General features: G+C 47.6%; 1 protein-coding gene across 1 annotated transcript in view; it reads left to right on the forward strand.

Annotated features, from left to right (window-relative positions):
• The first annotated feature begins 4,224 nt into the window (after positions 1-4,224).
• The window catches only part of ABCB6 (ATP binding cassette subfamily B member 6 (Langereis blood group)), a 64,735-nt gene continuing 56,778 nt past the window's right edge, over positions 4,225-12,181 (forward strand). The window contains exon 1 of the mRNA XM_038743267.1: positions 4,225-4,238. The gene's annotated coding sequence lies outside the window, so the exon portion shown is untranslated. The remainder of the gene's footprint in view (positions 4,239-12,181) is intronic.

Below are 12,181 nucleotides of genomic sequence, written 5' to 3' on the forward strand. Positions count from 1 at the left end.
GCTGTGTGACTTTGGGCAAGTCACTTCACTTCTCTGTGCCTCAGTTCCCTCATCTGTAAGAAATAGGGATGAAAACTGTGAGCCCCCCATGGGACAACCTGATCACCTTGTAACCTCCCCAGCGCTTAGAACGGTGCTTTGCACAGAGTAAGTGCTTAATAAATGCCAGCATTATTATGAGAAGCAGCGTGGCTCAGTGGAATGAGCCCGGGCTTTGGAGTCAGAGGTCCTGGGTTCAAATCCCAGCTCTGCCAATTGTCTGCTGTGTGACTTTGGGCAAGTCACTTCACTTCTCTGGGCCTCAGTTCCCTCATCTGGAAAATGGGGACGAAGACTGTGAGCCCCACGTGGGACAACATGATCACCTTGGATCCGCCCGCAGTGCTTAGAACAGTGCTTGGCACATAGTAACCGCTTAACAAATGCCATTATTATTATTATTATTATTGTTATTATTCTCTGGGCCTCAGTTCCCTCATCTGTAAAATGGGGATGAAGACCGTGAGCCCAACGTGGGACAATCTGATCACCTGGGACAACCTGATCGCCTTGTATACCCCCAGCGCTTAGAACAGTGCTTTGCACATAGTAAGCGCTTAACAAATGCCATTATTATTATTATTCCCTGGGCCTCAGTGACCTCATCTGTAAAATGGGGATGAAGACAGTGAGCCGCACGGGGGACAACCTGATCGCCTTGTATACCCCCAGCGCTTAGAACAGTGCTTTGCACATAGTAAGCGCTTAACAAATGCCATTATTATTATTATTCCCTGGGCCTCAGTGACCTCATCTGTAAAATGGGGATGAAGACAGTGAGCCCCACGGGGGACAACCTGATCACCTTGTGTCCCCCCAGCGCTTAGAACAGTGCTTGGCACAGAGTAAGTTCATTCATTCACTCAATCGTATTTATTGAGCGCTTACTGTGTGCAGAGCACTGGACTAAGCGCTTGGGAAGGACAAGTCGGAAACATCTAGAGGTGGTCCCTACCCAATAGTGGACTCACAGGGGGAGGGGCTGGGAAGAGCCACTTCCGGAGGCCCGAGTCGGGGGGAGGGGAGTGGGAAGAGCCACTTCCGGAGGCCCGCGGCGGGGGGGAGGGGCTGGGAAGAGCCACTTCCGGAGGCCCGAGGCGGGGGGAGGGGAGTGGAAAGAGCCACTTCCGGAAGACCGCGGGGGGGGAGGGGTGGGAAAGGTTACTTCCGGAGGCCCGCGGCTGGGGGAGGGGCTGGGAAGAGCCACTTCCGGAGGCCCGAGTCGGGGGGGAGGGGAGGGGGAAGAGCCACTTCCGGAAGCCCGCGGCGGGGGGAGGGGTGGGAAGAGCCACTTCCGGAAGCCCGGGGCGGGGGGAGGGGTGCGAAGAGCCACTTCCGGAAGCCCGCGGTGGGGGGAGGGGTGGGAAAGGTTACTTCGGAGGCCCAAGGTTGGGGGAAGAGCCACTTCCGGAGGCCCTAGGCGGGGGGAGGGGGGTGGGAAAGGTCACTTCCTGAGGCCCGAGGCCGGGGGGAGGGGATGGGAAGAGCCACTTCCGGAGGCCTGCGGTGGGGGGGAGGGGGAGGGGAAGAGCCACTTCCGGTGACCCGAGTCGGGGGGAGGGGGTGGGAAGAGTCACTTTCGGAGGCCCGCGGTGGGAGGAAGGGGGATGGGAAGAGCCACTTCCGGAGGCCCGCGGTGGGGAGGAGGGGGTGGGAAGAGCCACTTCCGGAAGTCCGCGGTGGGGGGAGGGTGTTGGGAAGAGCCATTTTCGGAGGCCCGAGGTGGGGGGAGGGGGGTGGGAAAGGTCACTTCCGGAGGCCCGCGGCGGGGGGAGGGGGTGGGAAGAGCCACTTCCGGAAGCCCGCGGTGGGGGGGGGTGGGAAAGGTCATTTCCGGCGGCCCGCGGTGGGGGGAGGGGGTGGGAAGAGCCACTTCCGGAGACCCGAGTCGTGGGGGGGGGAAGAGCCACTTCCGGAGGCCCCAGGTGGGGGGTGGGAAAGGTCACTTCAGGAGGCCCGCGGTGGGGGGAGGGGGTGGGAAGAGCCACTTCCGGAGGCCTGCGATGGGAAAGGTCACTTCCGGAGGCCCAAGGTGGGAAGAGCCACTTCCGGAGGACCGCGGCGTGGGGAGGGGAGTGGGAAAGGTCACTTCCAGAGGCCCGCGGCGGGGGGAGGGGGTGGGAAGAGCCACTTCCGGAGGACCGCGACGGGGGGAGGGGGAGGGGAAGAGCCACTTCCGGAAGCTCGCGGCGGGTGGAGGGGGAGGAGAAGAGCCACTTCCGTAGGTCTGCGGTCGGGGGGGGTGGGAAAGGTCACTTCCGAAGGCCCGAGTCGGGGGGAGGTGGTGGGAAGAGCCACTTCCGGAGGCCTGCGGGGAGGGGAGGGGGGTGGGAAAAGCCACTTCCGGACGCCCGCGGCGGGGGGGGGGGGGGTGTTGGAGGAGGGAGAAGTGCGCTTTGCCTTTAATTCACTCATTCATTCAATCGTGTTTATTGAGCGCTTACTGTGTGCAGAGCACTGCACTAAGCGCTTGGGAAGGACAAGTTGGCAACATCTAGAAACAGTCCCTGTCCAACAGCGGGCTCACAGTCTAGAAGGGGGAGACAGACGACAAAACAAAACATATTAACAAAATAAGTAGAATATGTACAAGTAAAATAAATAAATGGAGTAATAAATCAGTACAGACATATACATATATACAGGTGCTGTGGGGAAGGGAAGGAGGTAAGGTGGGGGGGATGGAGAGGGGGAGAGGGGGCTCAGTCTAGACTGTGAGCCCACTGTTGGGTAGGGGCCGTCAATATATGTTGCCAACTTGTACTTCCCAAGCGCTTAGTACAGTGCAATGCACACAGTAAGCGCTCAATAAATACGATTGATGGATAGATTGAGTGACCTCCCCCTTCTAGACTGTGAGCCCACTGTTGGGTAGGCACTGTCTCTACATGTTGCCGACTTGTACTTCCCAAGCGCTTAGTCCAGTGCTCTGCACACAGTAAGTGCTCAATAAATACGATTGATTGAGTAGCAGAGAAGCAGCGTGGCTCTGTGGAAAGAGCGCGGGCTTGGGAGTCACAGGTCAGGGGTTCGTATTCCGCCTCCCCCACATGTCTGCTGTGTGGCCTTGGGCAAGTCACTTCACTTCTCTGGGCCTCAGCTCCCTCATCTGTAAAATGGGGATGAAGACTGTGAGCCCCACATGGGACAACCTTATCTCCTTGTATTCCCCCCAGCGTTTAGAATCAATCAATCAATCAATCAATTGTATTTATTGAGCGCTTACTGTGTGCAGAGCACCGTACTAAGCGCTTGGGAAGTCCAAGTTGGCAACATCTAGAGACAGTCCCTACCCAACAGCGGGCTCACAGTCTAAAAGGGGGAGACAGAGAACAAAACCAAACATACTAACAAAATAAAATAAAATAAATAGAATAGATATGTACAAGTAAAATAGAGAGCTGAGAGCTCACCTCCTCCAGGAGGCCTTCCCAGACTGAGCCCCTTCCTTTCTCTCCCCCTCATCCCCCTCTCCATCCCCCCATCTTACCTCCCTCCCTTTCCCACAGCACCTGTATATATGTATGTATGTTTGTACATATTTTTTTTTTACTCTATTTAATTTATTTGTACATATCTATTCTATTCATTTTATTTTGTTAGTATGTTTGGTTTTGTTCTCTGTCTCCCCCTTTTAGACTGTGAGCCCGCTGGTGGGTAGGGACTGTCTCTGTGTGTTGCCAATTTGGACTTCCCAAGCGCTTAGTACAGTGCTCTGCACATAGTAAGTGCTCAATAAATACGATTGATGATGATGATGATAGAGTAATAAATATGTACAAACATATATACAGGTGCTGTGGGGAAGGGAAGGAGGTAAGATGGGGGAACAGTACTTTGCACATAGTAAGCACTTAAATGCCAATATTATTATTATTATTATTATTATTATTATTAATTATTATTACTACTATTATTGAGTGACCTTCCCCAGCCCCCTCCCACCCCCGCTGGCCTCCTCTCCTTGTTTTGCTTCCCCCGCGTGCCTGAGGGGGCCCCCGGCCCCGCCCCCTGGGGACGGCGACCAATGGGGACGCGCGCCGGCCCCGCCCCTCGGCGGCACCAGCCAATAGGGTGGCAGCGGGTCCCGCCCCTTCGGTGACGCCGGCCAATAGGGAGGCGGCTCGGGCGCGGGGGGCGTGGCCTGGTGGGGGTGGAGGAGCCGGCCGCGCATGCGCTGAAGTCCGGAGGGGGCCCAGGTGAGGGGGCGGCGCGCGCACGTGTCCCTTTCCCTCAGTCACTGCGCTTTAATAATTATTAATAATAATAATGGCATTTATTAAGCGCTTACTATGTGCCAAGCACTGTTCTAAGCGCTGGGGGGGATACAAGGTGATCAGGTTGGCCCACGTGGGGCTCACAGGCTTCATCCCCATTTGACAGATGAGGTGACTGAGGCCCAGAGAATAATAATAATGATAATAATGGGATTGGTTAAGCGCTTACTATGGGCCAAGCACTGTTCTAAGCGCTGGGGGAGACTCAAGGTCATCCGGTTGTCCCCCGGGGGGCTCACAGTCTTTATCCCCATTTTACAGATGAGGGAACTGAGGCCCAGAGAATAATGATAATAATAATGATGGCATTGGTTAAGCGCTTACGATGTGCCAAGCACTGTTCTAAGCGCTGGGGGAGATTCAAGGTCATCGGGTTGTCCCACGTGGGGCTCACAGTCTTTATCCCCATTTTACAGATGAGGGAACTGAGGCCCAGAGAATAATACCAATACTAATGATGGCATTTGTTAAGCGCTTACGATGTGCCAAGCACTGTTCTAAGCGCTGGGGGAGATTCTAGGTCATCCAGTTGTCCCCCGTGGGGCTCACAGTCTTTATCCCCATTTTACAGATGAGGGAACTGAGGCCCAGAAAATAATACTAATACTAATGATGGAATTGGTTAAGCGCTTACGATGTGCCAAGCACTGTTCTAAGCGCTGGGGGAGACTCAAGGTCATCCGGTTTTTCCAAGTGGGGCTCACAGTCTTCATCCCCATTTTACAGATGAGGGGCCTGAGGCCCAGAGAATAATAATAATACTAATGATGGCATTTGTTAAGCGCTTACTTTGTGCCAAGCACTGTTCTAAGCTCTGGGGGAGATCCAAGGTGATGAGGTTGTCCCATGTGGGGCTCACAGTCTTCATCCCCATTTTACAGAGGAGGGGACTGAGGCACAGAGAAAAATACTACTACTATTAATAATGGTGGTATTTGTTAAGCGCTTACTATGTGCAAAGCACTGTTCTAAGCACTGGGGAGATTACAAGGTGATCAGGTTGTCCCACGTGGGGCTCACAGTCTTCATCCCCATTTTACAGATGAGCTCCCTGAGGCACAGAGAATAATACTAATAATAATGATGGGATTTGTTAAGCGCTTACGATGTGCCAAGCACTGTTCTAAGCGCTGGGGGAGATTCAAGGTAATCAGGTTGTCCCACGTGGGGCTCACAGTCTTCATCCCCATTTTACAGATGAGCGCACTGAGGCACAGAGAATAATACTAATAATAATGATGGGATTTGTTAAGCGCTTACTACGTGCCAAGCACTGTTCTTAGCGCTGGGGGGGATACAAGGTGATCAGGTTGGTCTTCATCCCCATTTTCCAAATGAGGGAACTGAGGCCCAGAGAAGTGAAGTGACTTGCCCAGGGTCACACGGCTGACTAATAATTATAATGTTGATATTTGTTAAGTGCTTACTATGTGCCCAGCACTGTTCTAAGCACTGGGGAGGTTACATGGTGATCAGGTTGTTCCACGGGGGGCTCACAGGCTTCATCCCTATTTGACAGATGAGGGAACTGAGGCCCAGAGAAGTGAAGTGACTTGCCCACAGTCACACAGCAGACAAGCGGCGGAGCCGGAATTAAAACCCACAACCTCCGACTCCCAAGTCTGGGTTCTTTCCACTGAGCCACGCTGCTTCTCTGATAATAATAATAATAGTAAGGATAATAATAATGTTGGTATTTGTTAAGCGCTTACTATGTGCCCAGCACTGTTCTAAGCGCTGGGGAGGTTACAAGGTTATCAGGTTGTCCCACGGGGGGCTCACAGTCCTCCTTTTACAGATGAGGTCACTGAGGCCCGGAGAAGTGAAGTGACTTACCCAAGGTCACACAGCAGACAAGTGGCGGAGCCGGATTCGAACCCACGACCTCTGACTCCCAAGTCTGGGCTCTTTCCACTGAGCCACGCTGCTTCTCTGGTAATGATAATAATAATATTGATGATGGTATTCTCTAATAACAATAATGGTAGTAATGTTGGTGTTTGTTAAGCGCTTACTATGTGCCAAGCGCCGTTCTAAGCGCTGGGGGGGATACAAGGTCAATCAATCAATCAATCAATTGTATTTATTGAGCGCTTACTATGTGCAGAGCACTGTACTAAGCGCTTGGGAAGTACAACTTGGCAACACATAGAGACAGTCCCTACCCAACAGCGGGCTCACAGTCTAAAAGGGGGAGACAGAGAACAGAACCAAACATACCAACAAAATAAAATAAATAAGATAGAAATGTACAAGTGAAATAAATAAATAGAGGTGATCAGGTTGTCCCCCTTGGGGTTCACGGTCTTCATCCCCATTTTCCAGATGAGGTTACTGAGGCCCGGAGAAGTAAAGTGACTTGTCCAAAGTCACACAGCGGACAAGTGGCAGAGTCGGGATTAGAACCCACGACCTCCGAGTCCCAAGCCCGGGCTCTTGCCATGAAGCCAGGCTGCTATCCATTCATTCCTTCGTTCAGTCGTATGTATTGAGCGCTTACTGTGTGCAGAGCACTGTACTAAGCGCTTGGGAAGTCCAAGTCGGCAACAGATAGAGACGGTCCCTACCCAACGACGGGCTCACAGTCTATTCATGTCCGCCTTCTCCCTCTAACAGTAATTATCCTTCTCCTATTTCTGAGGCGCTTACTAGGTGCCGGGCACTGTACTAAGCGCTGGCGGTGGGGGGGGGGTGAGACAAGCCAATCGGGTCGGACACAGTCCCTGTCCCACGTGGGGCTCACAGTCTTCACCCCCATGCTAGAGAAGCAGCGTGGCTCAGTGGAAAGAGCCCGGGCTTTGGAGTCAGGGGTCATGGGTTCGAATCCCGGCTCTGTCAGTTGTCAGCTGGGTGACTTTGGGCAAGTCACTTCACTTCTCTGGGCCTCAGTTCCCTCATCTGTCAAATGGGGATGAAGACTGTGAGCCCCATGTGGGACAACCTGATCACCTCGTAACCTCCCCAGCGCTTAGAACAGTGCTTTGCACATAGTAAGCGCTTAACAAATGCCATCATTATTATTATTATTATTTGGCAGATGAGGAAAATGAGGCCCAGAGAAGTGATTTTATTTCATTTTATGGTGTTTGATAATAATAATAGTAATAATAATAATAATGGCATTTGCTCCTCCCCCTCCCCCTCCCCCCCGCCTTACCTCCTTCCTCTCCCCACAGCACCTGGATATATGTATATGTACGCATTTATTGCTCCATTTATTTATTTTATTTGTGCATATTTATTCTATTTATTTTATTTTGTTAATATGTTTGATTTTGTCGTCTGCCTCCCCCTTCTAGACCGTGAGCCCGCTGTCGGGTAGGGACCGTCTCTAGATGTGGCCGACTTGGACTTCCCAAGCGCTTAGTCCAGTGCTCTGCACACAGTAAGCGCTCAATAAGTACGATTGAATGAATGAATGAATGAAGGTGACACAGCAGACACATGGCGGAGCCAGATTAGAACCCATGACCTTTCCACTCCCAGGCCCGGCCTATTATCTATTATGACACGCTGCTTTTCTAAGGGGTGTGTTAAGCGCTTACTCTGTGCCAGGAATTGGACTGAATTGAAAAGAGAAGCTGTGTTTTATTTCTATCTCCTTAATCAATCAATCAATCAATCGTATTTATTGAGCGCTTACTGTGTGCAGAGCACTGTACTAAGCGCTTGGGAAGTCCAAGTTGGCAACATCAAGAGACGGTCCCTACCCAACAGCGGGCTCACAGTCTTCCTGATCACCTTGCAACCTCCCCAGCGCTTAGAACATAGTAAGCGCTTGATAAATGCCACAGTTGTTTTATTTCTATCTCCTTAATCAATCAATCAATCAATCGTATTTATTGAGCGCTTACTGTGTGCAGAGCACTGTACTAAGCGCTTGGGAAGTCCAAGTTGGCAACATCAAGAGACGGTCCCTACCCAACAGCGGGCTCACAGTCTTCCTGATCACCTTGCAACCTCCCCAGCGCTTAGAACATAGTAAGCGCTTGATAAATGCCACAGTTGTTTTATTTTTATCTCCTTAATCAATCAATCAATCAATCATATTTATTGAGCACTTACTGTGTGCAGAGAGCACTGTACTAAGCGCTTGGGAAGTCCAAGTCGGCAACATCTAGAGACGGTCCCCACCCAACAGCGGGCTCACCGTCTTCCTGATCACCTTGCAACCTCCCCAGCGCTTAGAATATAGTAAGCGCTTGATAAATGCCACTGTTGTTTTATTTCTATCTCCTTAATCAATCAATCATATTTACTGAGCGCTTACTGGTGTGCAGAGCACTGTACTAAGTGCTTGGGAAGTCCAATTCGGCAACATCTAGAGACGGTCCCAACCCAACAGCGGGCTCACCGTCTTCCTGATCACCTTGCAACCTCCCCAGCGCTTAGAATCAATCAATCAATCAATCAATCAATCGTATTTATTGAGCGCTTACTATGTGCAGAGCACTGTACTAAGTGCTTGGGAAGTACAAATTGGCAACACATAGAGACAGTCCCTACCCAACAGTGGGCTCACAGTCGAAAAGGGGGAGAGTTACTATGGTGTTACTATGTTCACCATCTTCCTGATCACCTTGCAACCTCCCCAGCGCTTAGAGCATAGTAAGCGCTTCTAGACTGTGAGCCCGCCGTTGGGTAGGGACCGTCTCTAGATGTTGCCAACTTGGACTTCCCAAGCGCTTAGTCCTGCACACAGTAAGTGCTCAATAAGTACGATTGATTGATTGATTGATAGATAAATGCCACCGTCGTTTTATGTCTATCTCCCTAACAAACGCCATCAATTTTATTGATATAATTATTTATTTTATATTATAATATATTATATTATATATTATATTATACAATTATTTATACAATTACATGTTGCCAACTTGTCCTTCCCAAGTGCTTAGTCCAGTGCTCTGCACACAGTAAGCACTCAATAAATACGATTGATTGAATGATAAATGCCACCGTCTTTTTATGTCTATCTCCTTAGCAAACGCCATCAATTGTATTTATACAATTGATATTATATTATAAATTATATTATACAATAATTTATACAATTACATGGTGCCAACTTGTCCTTCCCAAGTGATTAGTCCAGTGCTCTGCACACAGTAAGCGCTCAATAAATACGATTGATTGAATGATAAATGCCACCGTCTTTTTATGTCTATCTCCTTAGCAAACGCCATCAATTGTATTTATACAATTGATATTATATTATAAATTATATTATACAATTATTTATACAATTATATGGTGCCAACTTGTCCTCCCTAAGTGCTTAGTCCAGTGCTCTGCCCTTCAGTAAGCGCTCAGTAAATACGATTGATTGATTGATAAATGCCACCATCATTTTATTTCTATCTCCCTAACAAACGCCATCAATTGTATTTATACAATTGATATTATATTATATATTATATTATACAATTATTTATACAATTATATGGTTCCAATTTGTCCTTCCCAAGAGCTTCGTCCAGTGCTCTGCACACAGTAAGCGCTCAATAAATACAACTGATTGATTGATTGATAAATGCCACCGTCTTTTTATGTCTCCCTAACGTCATCAATTGTATTTATACAATTGATATTATATTATATTATATATTATATTATATAATTATTTATACAATTATATGTTGCCAGCTTGTCCTTCCCAAGCGCTTAGTCCAGTGCTCTGCACACAGTAAGCTCTCAATAAATACGATTGATTGATTGATAGATAAATGCCACCGTCTTTTTACGTCTATCTCCCTAACAAATGCCATCAATTGTATTTATACAATTATTTATATTATATTACACAATTATTTATACAATTCTATGTTGCCAACTTGTCCTCCAAAAGCGCTTAGTCCAGTGCTCTGCACACAGTAAGCGCTCAATAACTATGATTGATTGATTGATAAATGCCACCGTCTTTTTATGTCTCCCTAACAAACGCCATCAATTGTATTCTATGTTGCCAACTTGTCATTCCCAAGCGCTTAGTCCGGTGCTCTGCACACAGTAAGCGCTCAATCAATCAATCAATCGTATTTATTGAGCACTTACTGTGTGCAGAGCACTGGCCTAAGCGCTTGGGAAGTCCAAGTTGGAACATCTAGAGACGGTCTCCTACCCAACATCATCATCAACCATCATCAATCGTATTTATTGAGCGCTTACTGTGTGCAGAGCACTGGACTAAGCACTTGGGAAGTCCAAGTTGGCAACATCTAGAGACAGTCCCTACCCAACAGCGGGCTCACAGTCTAAAAGGGGGAGACAGACAACAAAACCAAACATACTGACAAAATAAAATAAATAGAATAGATATGTACAAGTAAAATAAATAAATAAATAGAGTAATAAATATGTACAAACATATATACATCTATACAGGTGCTGTGGGGAAGGGAAGGGAAGGAGGGAAGTCCAAGTTGGCAACATCTAGAGACAGTCCCTACCCAACAGCGGGTTCACAGGCTAAAAGGGGGAGACGGAGAACAAAACCAAACATACTGACAAAATAAAATAAATAGAATAGATAGGTACAAGTAAGATAAATCATTATCATCATCAATTGTATTTATTGAGCGCTTACTATGTGCAGAGCACTGTACTAAGCGCTTGGGAAGCACAAATTGGCAACATATAGAGACAGTCCCTACCCAACAGTGGGCTCACAGTCTAAAAGGGGGAGACAGACAACAAAACCAAACATACTGACAAAGTAAAATAAATAGAATAGATAGGTACCAGTAAGATAAATCATCATCAATCGTATTTATTGAGCGCTTACTATGTGCAGAGCACTGTACTAAGCGCTTGGGAAGTACCAATTGGCAACATCTAGAGACAGTCCCTACCCAACAGTGGGCTCACAGTCTAAAAGGGGGAGACAGACAACAAAACCAAACATCCTGACAAAATAAAATAAATAGAATAGATAGGTACAAGTAAGATAAGTAAGTAAGATAGTAAGCGCTTAGTCCAGTGCACACAGTAAGCGCTCAATAAATACGATTGATGATAGAGTAATAAATATTCACAGGCTAAAAGGGGGAGACGGACAACAAAACCAAACATCCTGACAAAATAAAATAAATGGAATAGATAGGTACAAGTAAGCTAAGTAAGTAAGATAGTAAGCGCTTAGTCTAGTGCACACAGTAAGCGCTCAATAAATACGATTGATGATAGAGTAATAACTATTCACAGGCTAAAAGGGGGAGACGGACAACAAAACCAAACATACTGACAAAATAAATAGAATAGATAGGTACAAGTAAGATAGTAAGCGCTTAGTCCACTGCTCTGCACACAGTAAGCGCTCAATAAATACGATTGATGATAGAGTAATAACTATTCACAGGCTAAAAGGGGGAGACGGACAACAAAACCAAACATCCTGACAAAATAAAATAAATGGAATAGATAGGTACAAGTAAGATAAGTAAGATAGTAAGCGCTTAGTCCAGTGCACACAGTAAGCGCTCAATAAATACGATTGATGATAGAGTAATAACTATTCACAGGCTTAAAGGGGGAGACGGACGACAAAACCAAACATCCTGACAAAATAGAATAAATGGAATAGATAGGTACAAGTAAGATAAGTAAGTAAGATAGTAAACGCGTAGTACGGTGCACACAGTAAGCGCTCAATAAATACGATTGATGATAGAGTAATAACTATTCACAGGCTAAAAGGGGGAGACGGACAACAAAACCAAACATCCTGACAAAATAAAATAAATGGAATAGATAGGTACAAGTAAGATAAGTAAGATAGTAAACGCTTAGTGCAGTGCACACAGTAAGCGCTCAATAAATACGATTGATGATAGAGTAATAACTATTCACAGGCTAAAAGGGGG

The sequence above is a fragment of the Tachyglossus aculeatus genome, chromosome 1, assembly GCF_015852505.1.
Source record: "Tachyglossus aculeatus isolate mTacAcu1 chromosome 1, mTacAcu1.pri, whole genome shotgun sequence".
Taxonomy (NCBI): domain Eukaryota; kingdom Metazoa; phylum Chordata; class Mammalia; order Monotremata; family Tachyglossidae; genus Tachyglossus; species Tachyglossus aculeatus.